Source organism: Sturnira hondurensis, unplaced genomic scaffold (assembly GCF_014824575.4).
Source record: "Sturnira hondurensis isolate 20B ecotype Veracruz unplaced genomic scaffold, ASM1482457v3 Scaffold0021143, whole genome shotgun sequence".
NCBI lineage: Eukaryota > Metazoa > Chordata > Mammalia > Chiroptera > Phyllostomidae > Sturnira > Sturnira hondurensis.
This window is the reverse complement of record NW_028093774.1, coordinates 1,533,889-1,545,797: the sequence shown is the minus strand read 5'-3', so window position 1 is coordinate 1,545,797 and position 11,909 is coordinate 1,533,889. Positions and strand designations below refer to the sequence as shown.

At 57.4% G+C, this 11,909-nt stretch overlaps 1 long non-coding RNA gene across 3 annotated transcripts in view; it reads left to right on the top strand.

Moving 5' to 3' along the window:
* The first annotated feature begins 1,062 nt into the window (after nt 1–1,062).
* The window catches only part of LOC118976595 (uncharacterized), a 35,202-nt gene continuing 24,355 nt past the window's right edge, over nt 1,063–11,909 (top strand). Inside the window, exons 1-4 of one of the 3 annotated variants that reach the window (XR_005064313.1) lie at nt 1,063–1,156; nt 3,725–3,856; nt 4,047–10,239; nt 10,332–10,472. This is a non-coding gene — a long non-coding RNA (uncharacterized LOC118976595). Of the gene's footprint in view, nt 1,157–3,719; nt 3,857–4,046; nt 10,240–10,331; nt 10,473–11,909 lie in introns of those variants that run through there. The other 2 variants (XR_005064314.1, XR_005064312.1) reach the window with 2 other exon arrangements.

The window sequence follows — 11,909 nt, the reverse complement described above, 5'->3', positions numbered from 1 at the left end:
ACGGCCCTGCCCGCTTTGCCACTCGGTGCCCGGGGCAGAGCTGCCGAAGGCGCCACCTGTTCGGGATCGAATCCCCACTGCCAAGTCCCGCGCGCGAGGCCGCGCGGCCACGCTCTGCCGCAACATGTGTCGCTGCCTGTCTCCCCAGGGTGGCGCGGGGAGGTGTGTGCGGGCGCGCGAGCGTGTGTGTGTGTGTGTGTGTGTGTGTGTGGTGGTTTTCAAAGTGTGAGTGTGCGGAAATCACCGCAGTTGGGGGGGGTATCCCATGCCTCTCCAGCTGGGACACGGACCTAGAAAAGTACTTTCCCTAGAGGGACAGCACTCACTCATAGGTTCTTATCACAACCTCGTTAGGGGGTACCTCTGGTTAACCTGGAGGAAACGGACCCCCTCGCAGAGGTGGGGACACTGCAGTGTTCTGGGTACCCAGGTGGTCAGCAGCAGAGCCAGGACTCAAAATCCACCCCCTACCCCACCCCAGTTGAAGGTGCTGTGCCGAGTACCCCGTGTCAAAGGTAACCAATCAGAAATGGATGGGTGGGCTAAATGGGGGTGACAGCCGCCGACTGACATTTGGGTACCAGTCACGTTGCCCGTGGGTTTTATTTTCCGGGACAACAAGCCGAAAGCATCATATTCTTTCCCTAAGACACATCTCCTCACAGAGGTCCCGAAACAGCCAGGTGCGTGATCAGCTGCCCCTGGAGCCCAGCTTCACCCTCGGCCAGCCCGAGGGAAGAAAATCCCTGCCTCCACTCGCCCAGCGAGTTGTGCCCACGACCCGCCCTGCCTTGGCGAGTGGGGTGCTTAGAGGGGAGAAAACACCAGCGAGCGCAGGGTGTTGGTCATGGCGGCGAGGGGCACTGCGGCAGAAATTTTTCCTCCCTTCTTTGCTGCAATCTGGGTGCGGCTGGAGCAATTTGTCATAGAATCTGGGGGGCTCATTTTTCCGGCCAATCACTTTTGGAGAAATGAGCGCATTGCAGCAGAATGCGCTGACGTCAGAGACCACCCCTTCTGCGCTTCCATATAAACCCCACCCAGCCAGCCCCTAGCGCAGACGGCGGAGAGCTGGATGGAGCGCGCCTTGGCTTGCTGGCCTTGGCCGCAGCTCCTCCGAAGAATCTGGGCGCCCACACGAGAATCTACCCATCAGGTAAGTGGTTGGCCATCCTCGGCACGAAGGATGTGCGAAAACGAAGGCTACACCCGTGTCTGGGTTGGTCTCTGTCCTGCTAGACATGCCCGAGGACAGACGCCGGGACCCTCTCCCGAAGGTGGCCACTTCGCCTGGTTGCGAGCGTCAGCCACGAAATACTGTCAGAAAGAAAAATCCCGAGGCACATTGTTTTTTTTTTTTTTTTCCTGGAGGAGGGGAGGAATCAGGGCCTCATTCTTGTCCAGCCCTTGAGGGTGGGCAGGGTGGTGGGGGCTTAAATTAGGAGGAGCGGGAGGAATCACATCAAGCCCGTGTTGGAATCCAATGTCCCGCAGTCACTGGGGTCCAAAACTTAGGTTTTCGGTGTTGAAGGAGCTACCTTTAGAATCACGAATGGTGAGAGATATGGCGGCAGATGCATTCTGTGTGCCCCACAGATCAGAGGGGAAAGCACCCGAAGAGAAGGGTCTCCTGGGTATACCGCCCTCCCCCCAGTTTGTGGCCAGCTTCTTGGTTGCCCGTGGGCGTGAGGAGTAGAGGTTCCTACCCATCAGGGATTCCCAGTGCAGGCGTACAGGTTTAGTGCAGAGTCGACCCCAGGCCAAAATTGAGTACAATTTCTGGTATCTGTTTTCACCCTGATAAACCTCCTTAACGGTGGAGAGAGATGGCGCTCAAGTGCAAACCTGCCAGAAGCCTCCTAGGATCAGTTCTGTAGGAAGGGCGGTGGGGGGGGTCAAGTAATTGGGGGTACTGGCAGAGTAGAAGGAGGGGATGGCTTGGCATGAAGAGTGGGCCATGTCCTTGAGTCTGGGAAAGAAGAGGAAAGAGAAAAATGCAGAGAGGAGGGCGTGTTGGGGGGGGCGTCTGGGCGCTGGGAGCTGGGAATTGGAGGTCGGGGGCTCCTTTCAGCATTGTGTGATGGTCTCTGGAAGATTCTGACGTGTTCTGGGCTTTCGATTTTTGATAGTAGCCTTGTGCCGTTTCCTTTGTCCCTGTCTAGCCCCCCCATGCCACCCCCTCCCCACTCTGGGCCAAGGAGCTGTGTAGGGGGGGCGCTAGCGGGTTGCTACGTGGCAGGTTTCTGGAATGTTCTCCTGATGGCCGCCAGAGGGCGCTGAAGGCACTGCGGAATTTTGGGGGGCGGGGTGGGGAGGGGAGGTGGCCTTTGTTCTTCTGCTAGAGGGGGTCAGGCTTGAGATTTACTGGAGAATTCTAGCTCTGTTTACCTAAGGGGGAAATGTTTTAAGATTCCTAGGCTCCTTGGGGAGCGGCTGCAGGGTTCGCGCTGGGTAGCGACGCCGTGATCTGCAGTGGTCGTGACCATTAGAGGGTCGTGGAAGTGCGTGGCCGCGCATTAGTTTATTTCGATTTTGTTTTTGGGGGGTTCTTAGGAAGGTGTGGTTCATTTGAGCAGGATGAAGAGGCCATAGATAGTTAATTAGACGCCCTCGTGCGGGGTCTTGGACTTCTTGCTGTGAAAAAGGGAGGTGAGATTGCGCGGGGCGGGGCGGGGGGAATGGTGGTCTGATGACGTTAGGTGGTTTAGGCCGCCTTCATATCATTTTCTAGCGATGCAGTATTTTATATCATGTGTCCAGAGACCGCAGATATGAGTGAGAGCGTTGTATTGAGAACTTGGTCTTTTTAATTTTAATTTATTTGTTTAATTGGATTTACTGAAGGTCGAGGCCAAGCTTTCTGTATTTTTACTTATTGAAAGTGGAATGGTGTTCTGGAAAGACCCTTAGGGCAATTGTCTTCTTGATATCTCTCAGGTGACCCCCACAGTTGTGGGGTGCCGAAGTCCCTCTGGGCGTTTGCGTGGGGTTGCTGCCACAGGTGGCTTCTGGCTGGTGACGGTGGGCATGTGTTTTAAGGGACATAGTGGCTTGTGCGTTGGACTAAGGGTGGACTGTGCCCATCCTCCTAGTCTGAGACCTGTTGGGCTGCCCCCCGCCCATCCTCTGCCAGCTGTTGCCCCTGGCAGCTGCGGGCCAGGCGCGGGTGGGGCGCTAGAGACTCTTAAGGCGCGCGCGCGCGCGCTCCGCAGGTGGGTGTGCTCTTGGGCTCTGGGTGCTGACTGCGCCCCCTAGCGGTCTATGCCTGCAAATGGTCTCAGCCCGCCAAACTGGGCTTGAGGTTGCGCATGCGCACATAGCTAACACTTGGGTCTTGTCAATCAAGTCCTCCTTACCCCCTCCCACTTCTCTCCCTCCTCCCCTTTCACTTCTCTCCCTCCTCCCCTCCCACTTCTGCTCTTTCTCCTCCCCCTCCCATTTCTCCTCTTGCCCCCTCCCCTTCTGTTTTCCTCATCCCTCCTTCCCCCTCCTCTCTCTCCCATTCCTTCCTCCCTCCTCTCCCTTTGCTCCTCCCTCCATACCCCTCCCTTCTCCCTCCACACCCCTCCCTCCTCCCTCCTAACCCCTCCCCCTCCTTTCCATTCCCATTCCCCCCTCCTTTTTCTCTGACTGCCCCCTCCCTCCCTCCCTCTGCTTTTCCCGCACTGGCCGGCAGAGGGCCTCAGGATGGTTCCTAATCTGGCCCCCTCCCCTGTCTTTTCAGGGATGACATCACCGTTCACCTCCTTGCCTTCAAGGACCACCTGTTGATGCCCAGCCCTGTCGATGCCCAGCCCCGCTGCCGAGGTGCTTGCTGCTCACCCCCACCTTCCGGTAGGCACCCCTCCTGGAGGTGGTGAGTGTGTGGCTTGGCGGCTGGATTCCCCCACTGCCGCCTTCCTCCCACCAAGCCCAGGCTTATTAGTATTTAAAGGACGACTTTAAATGGTAACTAATTAGTTTTAGTTGTAATTACTCATTTAAAGTTTAATTCATACCTAGATTGGGACTTTTAAGTGGGCCCTCTGACCTTGGCTCCATTGCAGAGGACACGGGAGTGCCGATTCCTGGGTTCCCACCAGCGTACCAAGCAGCCCCTGGCGGAGACCCCCGACTCCCTGGATCAGGACGACGGGAGCTGAAGAGGACCAGACACGAGCAGTCAGCTGCTCCTCCTGACGAAAGGCTTAAACCAATGCCCTAGTGAGGGGGCATTGGCTGCCACCCCCGACCTTTGCTGTGCTTGTGCCTCTTGCTTTGAGTACTTTCCTGTAAGTCTCTGCTTGTGTTAACGTGCCAGCGACCTGGAGTGTTTCCCCCCCCCAAGAAGGGGCCAGTCTTCCTCAGCTGACCCTGTGGTTGCCCACACAATGTCCTGAATGGAAGGATCCCTTTGGGGACTTCTCAGGAGGGGGACCTGGGCCAAGGGCTCCACCAGCATCTCTCTGGCGTTTCCAAGGCCCGCGTGGGCTTCTGGAATGAGCATGAGCCCTGACGCCGTGGGCATCCCCGCCCCTTTGGGGACCCTCCCCGTCCTTTCTGGGGAGTGGCGATGAGAAGAGCAGCCCCCCAGGGTTGTTGTGAGTATCCAGTGAGCCCAAGTAGCCCGGGGAGGCAGGGCTGGGCATCCAGGAGGCGGCCGACAGATGTTTGTTGAAGGCTCAGTAGGTAGGTCAGTCCATCCCCGTGTGTCTCACTCGTCTTAACGCCTCTCATTTGTTCTCCCACAGCGCTTCGACGGCCCCTTCCCCGGGGCTCTCCTTGCACAGGTAGGGGCGCCGCCAAGAAGGGTGATGGGCTGACTTGAATAGGAACGTGAATCATGCATGCGGTCATTTCCAGAGCACTTTCTATGTTGTTCAAATACGTTATTTCAGTGTCAAACACGCATCCTAGGGGACAGCGTTTATTCACATTTACAGTGAGGGTGCTGAGGCTGGAGGAATGTAAGTATTTTGTCGCATTGCTGGCAAGACAGGGGGTCGGAGTTGGACCCTGGGTGACATTGGAGCTGCCCATTACCCCCCTGGCCCACAGTTCACACTGAGAGCTTTTGATTTCCAATCAAGCATCCGACAGCGGGACAGTCTATTTGAACTCCTCACTGCCCAGGGTGGTCTTGGGGGTCTGGGTGGCCCCAATGCCGCGCCCATGTGCTGGCTGCACCTCTCAATAATCATGTGACCTTACACAAGTCGCTTAACTCCTCCAGGTCTCAGTTCCTTTCATGGTCTAAATGAGGATTAAAACAAAACAAAACAAAACAAAACAAAAAACCCACCCGCCTTTAGCTCCCCCACGGGGTGCTTTTGAGGGCCAAATGATGAAACGACTATGAAAGTGCTTTGTAAATTGCTGTGGAAATTGCAGGGTCCTTAACAGGCCGAGCTTGTCCCTCATCATTTGCATGCCCAGCCCTGTTCTCTCTCGTCAGAATTGGGCCAGCACCCAGTAGGTGCTGTGAGTGTTTGCGCCCAATAAAGGAATTTCGAAATGAATAAAAACTAGAATTAATCCAACAAACCTTTTCTGGAACAGCGACAATGTGCCCAGCACACCAGGCCTGGTATGTGATACAAAGATGATGCAAACAGTCTCTTGGAAGCTAATTGGGACCCTCCTTTGACCGGCGCTTTTTTTTTTCGTCCCCTTTTAAGCTAACCAGTTTTGTCCAGACAAGACAAAACAACTCAGGCCCCTTTGAGAAGCCCAGCTTGGCCTGGACAATGGCTCCCGGGCCTCTGAAAGGGCCTGATTGGATTATATGGCAAATGAAGGTGGAAGGGTGACTTGGAAGGTGACGAATGCAGTGGGCGGAGACCTGCTTTGAGTTAATCCAGGCTATTAGGCGGGAACCTTTTGTCTTCCAGAGGCGGGCAGAGCTTTACCAGCGCTCTTTGCGTCATGCGTGTAAGGACGCATAATTCATGGTCAGTGAAATCCAGGCCCCGGTGAGACTGGAGCGGGCCGGAAAACCTGGCTGCCCACTACCGGCCAGTCATCACAGCGACTCCTTTTGCTCTCAGCAAAGGCCCTTTTGCAGCTGGCAATTCATTGGAACCTCACAACTCCCTGTCCCAACCCGGGGCTGGCCTGCCTCCTCCCGAGGGCACAGCGCCGTCAAGTGGCCCTTCAGATTGGGGTCCCCTGGCACATTCGCACCCCCGTTGGAAAGGAAGCGATGTCCCCCCTCTGGCCACCAGTCAGAGCCCCCGATTTCCTAACTGTTCTCTCCGCAGCCTGAGCCTCCCGGGCTCCTCCTGTCTCCTTTCCTGCCACTACCGTCTCTCTCTTTCCTTTCGCAGCCAAGCTTCTCCAAAGGCCTGTCTCCACTTGCTGTCTTCCCTCCTCACCTCCATTTCCTCTTCAACCCACTGCTTCCTGCCCTCTCTGCTCCGTCGAGTGGCTCTTACTAAGGTAATGACTTTTCTGTAGCTTAAACCCGGACACCTTTCCGGCTCAGGGACACACGGACACTCGGACACATTCCTGGTCTTCCTCTCACACAGCTCGTGGGGGGTACCCTGGCCACGTCTGTGGACACGCACATTCTGTAGACGACACCGGGACATCTCCCGGCGTTCCTAGTTCTTAGCTTCTCCTTAGGACCTCGCATGTCCAGAGCTCCCAGCTTCTGGAACTTGCCTCTTACTGACGTGCCCCAGACTGCAGCCCTGGCCAGCCCACCTAGTGTGAGGGCCCTGGGGTCAGTTTTCCAAGCCACCTGTTCTCAGTTGCGAAATAGAGTTAATAATGTTAGCTTGGCGGTTCAGGTGGGATTATCTTGCAGGTAAGAACCAGACACTGTCGGAGGGGCTTGAAATAAGGTCATTAAAGTATTTGTGAGAAAATATAATTAGAGTCGCCATCAGATATTCTTACAGGTTAAGTTCCCACGGGGAGGACCACAGAGAGAAGAAAGAAGTGGAGGAGGGAGGGGGCGGGGGAGGGGGAGATAAAGGAGAAGAGAATGAGAAAAGGCACCAAGGCAATGGCAGGGGAAGGGAGACTGAGAGAATCTCAGCAGCTCCCGAAAACACATCCAGAGAAAGGGTCCTCTGGTGTCAGGTTGGGCTAAAATAAACAGGAACAAGGGTTTAAATTAATTATCCTAGTGACAAATCCCAGGAAGCTTTCACATCAAATTGCCCCGAGTTGGGGGGGTTGTAACTCCTATCAAGTTTAACCTCTTTACCTCCTTCACCCTGATGAGACCCTTGGCCCTTGGCTGGTGATTAAATCCCGAAGGTGCTTGAAGTCTTTCAATGAATGAATGGCCGACAGAAAGCCCGCTCCCTCCCCCCAGCTGCGTCTTTCACTTTTCTTCCACTTTCCGCCCTTTTCCCTTAATGAACACAGGGCTGGGCTTGGGCCTCGTCAAGGCAGAGGCTGCAGACGCTAATGAGGTAGCTGCTGGATTCCAGGATTCCTCTTGTAAGGAGCCTTCTTTGTCTGTGAAGGAAAAAAACACTGATTATCATAATGAGGCGGACTGGCGTCTGCAGGGCAGGGGCCAGGGTCCCGAGCCCACACTTGTGATCTCGGGCCCAGGGCCCAGGTTCCCTTTGCGCCTCGTTTAAGGCCCAGGGAGCTGGGCGGAAAGTGGAGGGCTGCTTAGGGGATGGGGCTGCGTGGCAGAAAGCTCCTTTGTTGGGCCCACGGGCAGATGCACCACCGGGCAGGGGCACTCCGTGTGGGGCTCGTGGTCCCAGAGCCCAGGAAAACGGAGTGCGGTTCCAAGCCCAGTATGCACCTGACTTGTTTCAGGACCCACTGAACACTTACAAACAAGCTCACCAAAGGCAGACAGGTGCCAGGTCACAGGTGTAGCACCCGCGGGATTAGCGCAGAGGCACGAGATGCCCTGTCCAGGTCGGGAAGTGAGGGGGCATCGGCACCCTCCCCGTGGAAGGGTGTGTGTGGCTCAGGACTCACTTGAGGAGGGTCCCAGGGACCGAGCAGAGTGAGGTTCAGCTCCCGTTCGTGCCTGCAGGTGTGCCTAGCCTGAAACTTGCCCTTGGGTGTCCCAGTTAGGGGCATTTCTCACCCGAGGCAGATGAGTCGATTAACTGCCAGGCTCTGAGCAGACCTGCAGCCAAACGGGAAAGGGAAAATAAAACGAACTAAGCAAGGTGGTCGGAGTGAGAAAACCAGTCGTAGGAAACTCAAGGGCCTCCCTTGACCTCTGCTGAAAGCGTGGCTCAGAGCTTTGGCCCCTGACCCAGTGAGCGAAGGCTGCTCTCGCCCAGACTAGGAGACTGGAGAGGGAAATAATAGAGCCATTTCTGATGTTTTTACATGATGGGATGCATTTTAGAAAAAACAAAACTCATATGTCCCTTCTCCCTTCCCACGTATCCCGGTAAGGAACGTCCAATCCCCAGGCCATCTAGACCCAGCAGCTGGGCACCTGTGAGGGTGGGAGCCTCGAGCTGGCGGGGACCTCGGCGGTTTGTGTGCATTCTTTGAGCCCCAACAGCCTGGCTCCTGCCCTCTCTGGGTGGGTTTCTGGACAGGAGTCACCCGTCTGTAGCTTTTCTGAGTTCACCAGCAAAGGGGTCTGAGCCCATGGTTGCCTTGAATGCAGGCATGGCATCCACGCGTGTGCCTCTGTGCAGGGGACCCCTGCGTCCCACTCTACTGGCCACAGGTCCTGGAGGGCATCCTGTGCTGGCCCCAGAGCCCCCAGGGCCCACTGATCTCAACATGCATCATTAAGTCAGCCTCGGAGGCTTGGCCGTGAGCTCTGGTTTTTCTCTGTGACTGTTCCCACTGTTCCTGCCTCTTTGTCCTCCATGCCCCCTGCTCTCCTCCCTTACCCTTCCATCACCCCTTCCTAATCCGGTGTTCTGGGGGTGCACTAGGCCAGCCCACACCTCCTTTGGGTGTCCCAGCACCAGCTTGGCACCATGTGGGGTTCAGTAAGAGTATGTGGGATGTATGTTTGGACAGACGAGTCAATGAAGGACCTCGACTTACACTCAGGCCGCTAGAGGGGATGCTCCGGGTTAGAGGCAGGTCAAAGGGGTGGGGGGATGGATTTCTGTGTAGGGAGGAGTGGGCGTCGCCCCTCCTGAGCCCCATTGGAGCGGGGTCTCGCCAGTCTCGCCCCTTCATTCACTCGTGCGTCCATTCCGTCATTCAACAGTTGATCCTTACTGAACAGGCCCACCGCCCGGCCCCGGGCTGGACACCTGCCACACTAGCCTGTCCCTTGATGGCCTCTGCCCCCAGGAGGATGGGCCGGGGGGTTGCATCTGCTGAGGACAGCCTTGCTGTCCCAGCACTGGGGCAGTGAGTGACTCCTGCTCCGTAGCGGCAGGTGAGACGGTGCGAGGTGGCTGAGGACTTGTGACACAGCCAGCCCCTCCTGCCTTCCCTGCGTCCCACACTCGGCCTGTAGCTGAATGCTGGCTCTTCGGGACCCGGAACAGTGGTGTGTGTCCCTGTGGGCTCTGGCCACACAGGTCTCCCTCTTGAGTTGGGGTCTATGACCTGGACCCCTCCCTCCATGATGACCTTCCTCCTTTTTGGGCAAAACCCAACTCCTTTGGCCTTCAGCAAAGACTGCGGCCGGGAACCTCCAGGGAGCTCTGCAGGCTGCGCCCTTGCCCGGCTGGCTACCTGTCTGCTCTGCCTGGGGCCCCTCCCTTGGCCCCCACAGTCTGGGTGGGTTGCCCCCCCCGACCTCCGCTTGCCTCAGTCTCTTGCTCAGCCTGACCCACTGCCCTTCCTCTGTGCCCAGGTCACCCTGCTCGTGACCCTCTGGGCCCTGCTGCCCAGCCCTCTCTCACAGGGCAGTTTGCTGTACTGAGTCCACACCTGTCACCTGGCCCTGCCTGCCGCCTCAGCCACCTTTCACCTTCTTGCCTCTGGCCCTAAGTACCCCCCACCCCTTCCAGCCCAAGGAGCTGCCCTCCCACGCCCCTACCCCAGTGCTCCCAGGCTGCCCACAGATCTCCAGTGCCTGAGGGACGATCAATCCCCTGCTGGTCGGCCACCTCTCCCAACTGTCCTCAAATGCCGCCTCCCAATGACCTGGGTTCCCCTGGTCTGAGGGCCCTGTGCCTGCCCTTCTCCCACAGACCCCTGTTGTCCTGCTGTGCAGGTGTTCCCGCAGCCCGCCCTGTCCCTGCACGCCCCAGGCTCTGCCCACCCCTGGCCACCCCAAGCCTCAAGCTTTTCCTGTCACCACTCATCCCCATGAGCCACTTCCCTCCACCGAGAACCAGACCCCAGGTGAGACTGGGCTTTGGGCCTTTCCTTGGAAAGCGTGTGGCTTTTTCGGGCTGCGGGCATTGCTGTATTCTGACTTTCTGTCCCTCCCCAAGGTTGACCCTTGGCTGGGTTGGCTGAAGAACTGGATGGAAGAGGCAGAAGAGCCCCCGAGGACCACCGCCCTGGACCAAGCCCTCCTTCCAGGTGGCCGCCTGGCTCCTCCTGACTGGCCTGCCACCTCCCTCCTGTTTGGGGTGAGTTTCTTGCTTTTCCTGGAATAGCAACATTTCATTAGGTTCAGCACACACCTCTGTTCACAAACACACACGCTGAACTGGCAGGGCCGCCACCTTCCACTCCAGCTTGGAGGTCTGGGGGTCTGGAAGCTTCCTGGAGCCTCGACTCTAGCCTCATGGAGCCTGTGCACCTGGGGCCCACCCTGGCGGGCGGCATGCTGTGGGCCCCGCACGGTAAGTGGGGAGCTCCCACCTCCGGGCCCTGAGAACTGCCCTGGCCTAGGCACATGGTAGGTCCTCCACAAAGTGCTGCTGAGCATGTTCGTGATGAAAATAGTGCATTTGCTCTTTTACACACCCTCCACTCCAGAGACATGGCCACAAGAACCCTCGTCTGCTCTGTAGCTAGAAAACCGCTTCTCCCCACAGCTGGGGTAACACCAGCCCCCAGGAGAACGCCGGCCTCTCCCACACCAGGCTTTGCTGGCGTCCTTTAATCAAATAGTGGTTTCTGAGTGAGTTCTTCTCCTGGCCCCCCTTGCTCCCCCTGCAGTGACAGTGAGATGGGGATGTTTTGTTTGTTTACACAAAATCAGTAACGGTAGGGAAGAGGAGGAAAAAAGCGGGACCCCCGCCACACCCTCACTCCGGGGGTGTCATCTGTTAATCTGAGGGTTCCCTTATTTGGGGTGCGTTCATGCCACCCTGGGCACTCAGGCCTAAGCCCAGGTTTGCCTCCAGGACCAGAGGGTCAAGCTGGGTGTCCTGGGAGGTCCCACGCAGTGACATTGGCCATGTGGCAGATAAGCAAAGCAACAGTACGAGAGGAGGAGGCCTAGTTAGTGGTAGGCATCTTCCCTTCAGGGGTCCCCCCAGGCTGAGCCTCGTGGGGGTTTTCAGAGGCAGCAGCCCCACCTCCTGCACTGACGTGGAAATGGGGTGCGGATATGACTTCCGAATAAAACTCGTCAGTGTAGGTAGAGAGGGGCTGAGGGATCCAGGCCTTGGGGGCTCTTGTCTGCTTATTCTGCCCCACCCCCCCGGGGAGCCCCGCGGACTGTAGAGAGGTAGAGAGTGTGTGCCCAGGGCTAAGCTGGGCGGGGGGGCACTGGGAAGACCGTGCCCCGTGACATTTACTCCCCAGCTGGCATTTGCCGAGCTGCCTGCAAACACGGTGACGTGGACGAGCGGCCTGGATGGGAGCTTTACATTGAGCAGCGTGCAGGACCCCCGTGCAGGACCCCCGGGCTTATGGCTAGAGCGCTTACTGGGAAGATCCGTGGAGCTAGTCTGAGCCAGCCGTCCCGGGACTCTGGGCACTTCGTTAGAGGCACTTCTCAGCACTCAGGGCAGGTTGAGCTGAGGGCAGAGTCAGGTGGGGGGCAGGTGCCCAGTCGTTCTCTGACCCACCACCCTGCTCGGCAGTTGGGTTGGCCCAGCCAGGCTTCATGTATG